Raw genomic sequence first — 5,737 nt, forward strand, 5'->3', positions numbered from 1 at the left:
ATGCCTGGCTGCATTTTTCCCAGTGGAACAGACTCTGCAGTACATTACGAGGTTGAGAATTGAAATGTTTTCTTGCACCAGTATTGGCTAGAAAAGAAAAGAAATAAAACCAAGTTAATTTCATAGTCACAACTTAGAGTGATTCCTCTTGTTGGAAGAATTTCCAATAAATTGGAGTCATGTTTTTTTAATTGTGTGTGTGTGTGTGAGTGTGTGAGTGTGTAAAAGCACTTTGGATCGTGCCTCCTATTTTCTTTTTTATCGGGGACACTATAACTACAGTTTACACCTTGAGCACATAAAGTTTTTCTTCTTTCTCTTTCTCTCTGTCTCTGGTCGTTTTTTGTTTCTGAGTGGACCAACAGCACAAACCACGAGGATTTTGTCTTCCTAAGCATGGAGCTGCTGCCGGTTTGCTCCTTTTTTTTGCTTTGTGTGCTCAACTTTTACAGACTGTAAAGGAAATCTGTTGTTTGGGAAGATCAAGCAGAGCGACGTCTGTGCTTCTCACTAAGATGCGAGTGAATGAATCACGGATCCCAGAGCTCCGGGTGTTTTAGAAGCCACATTATGTTAAACATCAACTGGTTTGGGTTAAAAGAACAATAATAAAATAAGACACATATCTTATAGGTGAACAGCTTTTTTTTTTTTTTAAGGTCAGATTGCCTCAGGTTCAGAAAGAGTCTGGGAAATCAAATCTTGAACACAATCAACTTATATATTTTAAAAGAATCTGCCTCAAATAAGAAAAAAAAAAAAAAAGCCCTGTTGTCTAGCTAGAAGAAAGAGATGTTTAATTTTCTTAAAGACCGTCATAAAAACTACTGGCAGTAAAAGTTAAAGCCAAGAAGAAGCAAGTTATTCTCACATTACCAAATTCTAAAACTTGCCCACAAGTTTTTGTATAACATTTTGGTGAAAGGGGGACTTGGTCCCCTTTTCCAAACCTGCAGAGACTATCTTTCAGTACAGAATCTGTCTATTATTTGTGCTGTGTTTACAAACCGTATTTGTTGGTTTTGGGTTTTTTGTTCTGTTTTTGTTTCCCTTGGTGGTATTTTTTTTTTTTTTCAGGTCACTTTGCTTCGTTAACAAAGGTAATTGTTTTCAAATAATTTGTCTTCACCTTTTCCTGTATCTGTACATAGCGATTTACTACTAGAGAAAAGTGCATTGTTTCTGTCATGTTTCCGATCTGTGTTGGTGCTCATTTGAGAAAATAAAGTTTTCAAATATTAGCTGTTTGGAGAGCTCATCTGTCTTCATTGACCCAGTATGTTTTATATCATCTTGACATTTAACATTCAAAACACTAAAAGGCCTGCAGGAGGTCGTCCTTCTAATCCCAGTCACAGATCTGTCAGCTGAGACCCTAAGGGGTTATTTTTCCTAAGGACAGTCTGCCAATTAATGTATAAAAAGCAGGTCCCCTGCTTATCTGCAAATGCTTCTCCTGGCTTCAGACATCAGAAATGCACGAGTGACCTTCATCCAGTTCTGTGTGCTAAGCCCTATATTCAGACTCTGCGGGCTTTTCTGATGACACCAATTTCTTTGGTGGAGATAGGATCACGTTAAGTAAAGGAGAAAAAAAGAAAACAACACAATTAAGTCAAAAAGAGGTGGTAGCATCATCTCGTAATGACTGTCTAACAACAAAAAAGATTGTCTAACAAAGGAAGATCAATATTCACATTTACATGGAATATCAGATTTTCTCGTTCAACAAATATTTATTAACCATCTGTTTGATTCTAGAGACTAAGCAAAACACTTCTGCCCTCCTAGGCAATGAGTTGTTTTTGTTTCCTAGGTACCCTCCCTCCAGCTGTAGCCCTGTGCACCCAGAGTCTTGTATATCCAGTCATCGTAAGGACAGTTTGTGTTCTGGTGCCTTCATTTAACATAGGCTAACTAATTTTGTTTAGGCATCATTATTATTTCGCACTATATGTGAAAGCACCTTTTCCAAACCTTTCCTCTGTCTGTATGTTAGGGAATTCTCTCCTTGCACCTAGCCTAAATGATAAAAAAGAAAAGATATGAGTGGCACCTGTGGCTCAGTGAGTAGGGCGCTGGCTCCATATACTGAGGGTGGCGGGTTCGAACTCAGCCCCTGCCAAACGGCAACAAAAAAATAGCCAGGCATTGCGGTGGGTGCCTGTAGTGCCAGCTACTCAGGAGGCTGAGGCAAGAGAATTGCTTAAGCCCAAGAGCTGGAGGTTTCTATGAGCTGTGATGCCATGGCACTCTACTGAGGGTGACAAACTGAGACTCTGTCTCTTAAAAAAAGAAGATATTAAAAGCGCATAAAAGCGTTTTTCACGTTGCTAATAACATTTTAAAAATCTGTCAGAGAAGAAATGCTTTCTCTACCCATTCTGGGCCCAGCTACGGTCGACTTTTATTTGCCCTTGAGTGTTCCATCTTCTTCCTGTGACCTGTTTTGCTTCAGTGGATGTGCCTGTTATCATTACATTCCTGTTTGCCTTTTGCAGAGAGAGACAAGAGAAAAAATAACATGCACGAGACAACCAGTATCAAGCCAGCAGTCCTTGGGTCCTCACTCTTATCCCAACAGAGGCTGTCCAGGAACAGGCTGGGAGAAAGGGAGGGGAGAGTGCTAGGTTCCCTGAATGCCTGCTGCGTGCCAGGCTCTGTGCTGTCTACGTGACCTCGTGCATGGTCCTCACAACGAATTACTTCCTTACATCCTCCTAGGAGTCCTCCCCACGCTGGGGAAAGCAGTGACAGATGTTGATATCCCCATTCTGTAGATGATGAAATCAAGGTTTTGTAAGGTTTCATTAGGAGTGACTAGGTCAAGAATCTTACCAATCTGACTTCACCACCCTGTCTTCTCCTTTAGCTTGTTAATTCTGGTGTAGCTCCACATGACACTTTCCAGTCTGTCCACCTTGACTGTTTAATCAGAAAGAACTCAAAGAATGTAAATTAGGAAATTTACAGGCCTGGCAAGGTGGCTCAGGCCCATAATCCTGGCACTCTGGGAGGTCGAGGCAGGTGGATTGCTTGAGCTCATGCAGTTCGAGACCAACCTGAGCAAAAGCGAAACCCTGTCTCTACTAAAAATTGAAAAACTGAGGCAAGAGGATCACTTGAGCCCAAGAGTTGGAGCTTGTTGTGAGCTATGACACCATGGCACTCTATCCAGGGCAACAGCTTGAGACTCTGCTTGAGACTCTGTCTCCAAAAAAAAAAAATTTACAGTAACAAAACAGCTACAAAAGTCAATGCTATCTGAACAGTATTGTGTATGCCATAGCTAAATGTAATCTGGGCTTTATTGTTTTCTAATACTCTCTAATGGATTACATATGTAATCCTTCCCTCTTCCATTAATAATAGTAGGTGCTGAATAAATGCTTGATGGATATTGAATTAATGGGGACGTTGGAGAATTAACAGCTTTTAAAAAGGCTGGCGTGGTGGCTTATGTGTATAATCCTAGCACTCTGGGAGGCCAAGGTGGGAGGATTGCTTGAGGCCAGGAGGTCAAGAACAGCCTGATTGGCAGGGTGCCTGTAATCCTAGGACTCTGGGAGGCCAGGGCAGGTAAACTGCTTGAATTCAGGAGTTTGAGACCAGCCTGAGCAAGAGTGAGAGCTCGTCTCTACTAAAAATAGAAAAAACTAGCTGGGCATTGTGGCAGGTTCCTGTAGTCCCAGCTACTAGGGAGGCTGAGGCAAAGGGATCCCTTCAGCCCAAGAGTGTGAGGTTGCTGTGAGCTTTATCACCAGGGCACAGAGTGAGACTCTGTCTCAAAAAAACAAAACAATAACAGCAACAAAACAAAACAGCCTCAGCAAGAACAGGACCTCATCTTTACAAAAAATAAAAAATTAGCCAGGTGAACCTACAGTACCAACTACTCAGGAGGCTGAGGCAGAAGGATCTCTGGAGCGCAGAAGTTCAAGTTTTTAGTGAGATGTGATGAGGCCACTGTGCTCCAGCCTGGGCAACAAAGCAAGACCCTGTGTCAAAAAAAAAAAAAAAAAATCCACTTAAACATGTTAGTGTGCTTAAGAGGAGACTGGAAAAGTTAAGTCTAAAATGTTGCCTACATAAAGTAAACGATTCAGTTGGCGGAAGCAATTGTTCATAAATTCTTTAATCTGAACACAATAAGTGGCTTAAGTCCTAGAGCAGAGGGTACAGGACAGAGCATCTAGGTTCAGGTGCTGACTTCCCATAGATAATGTACACAAAGGAAGGACTCAATAAAATGATTGTCCTCCTCAAGACCGGCCCAAGTGAGAACAAGACCCCATGTCTAAAAATAGCCGGGCGTTGTGGCGGGCACCTGTAGTCCCGGCTACTCGGGAGGCTGAGGCAAGAGAATCGCTGGAGCCCAAAGGTTTGAGCTTGCTGTGAGCTGTGACGCCTGGACACTCTGGGCGTCAAAATAAGGCTCTGTCTCAAAAAACAAACAAACAAACAAACAAACAAACATTATCCTCACTCATTGCCCCAGGTCGATTTGGAAGTGAGACTAGATGAAGAGTATTATATTTGCTCTTTATGTACACTTAATAAGCACCCCATTTTACAGAGGAAGAAACCGAGGCTCAGAGAGAAGGAATACCATGCCTGTGGAAGAGCTGAATTGTTAACTCTCGTTCAGATTCTGAAGCTCACACCCTATCTGTGGCCTCAGCCAGCTGTGAATAGGAACCAATAGGAGCGTTTCTGGCAGATCTAAGCACACACCCAAAATGTCATGGCTATTTTGTTCTCTCATGTTTTATTCTCTTTTTTGATAAAATGGAAATCCTGGCCTTTCAAGCATTGGAAGCACAGAGCTTAGAACTGAGGAAGAGCTGAGTTGTATTATACTTTTATCTTACGGGATTTCAGACCTGTTGATTGAAGCACTCTGATTTTATATTTCTTCCTAGGGGAAAAAATGTGTTGCTTTCAGTTGTTCAAAGTGATTTCAAAAGATAAAAATTTGAAAACTCTCCCACATGAAAGTGACTAAGGTATCCTAATACATGACAACGTTCCCTATGGGGCCATTTAGGGGTAAATCCCCAGAGCAACAGTTTGGAACAAGCCAAGGATTAGAAGTTCATGTAGTATGAAGATATCCTAATTCCCCAGTGATAGGGGATTATATTAACGAGAGACAGAATAGCTAGAGAACCTGAAGTTTCTGAGCCATTAGCAAATTATTTGGAAACTGTGACAGAACTATTGAGTTATATTTATTTTGAATTAAAATAATGTTAATGAATTATCCCAAGCTCATGAGCTCAGAAATTAGCAGTCAGGTGGAAAGAACTTTGGCTTTGGAGTTAGACAGATGGGGATTTGAAGCCTGACTGCGTATGTGTACATTCATCACTTTGAGAAAGTCACTGCAATTATCCGGACTAGTTTCTATCATCTGTAAATTGTGGGGGTGGAGGGGAGGTACCAGCAGCCACATACGTTATTGTGAGGCCAAATAAAGTAACAGCCATAAAGTCTGCAGCATAAATGGGCCTTAGCAAACATCTCTTGTCTTTTTGTGAACAATTGGAACTCATCATGATGGACACTGCTGGCCCATAGGACAATTAGGATCCACCATTCATCCCTCTAACCCCGCCTCTCCATAGAAGACTGACATCCAGAGAGGTTAAGTAACCTTGGTTATTGGGACTCCAAACCAGGCCACCTAGGCAATCAGCCTAGTGGTCCCTGCACCACACTAGCTGTTTTTACTTCT

This window comes from Otolemur garnettii, unplaced genomic scaffold (assembly GCF_000181295.1).
Source record: "Otolemur garnettii isolate 467f Iridium unplaced genomic scaffold, OtoGar3 scaffold00094, whole genome shotgun sequence".
Classification (NCBI taxonomy): domain Eukaryota; kingdom Metazoa; phylum Chordata; class Mammalia; order Primates; family Galagidae; genus Otolemur; species Otolemur garnettii.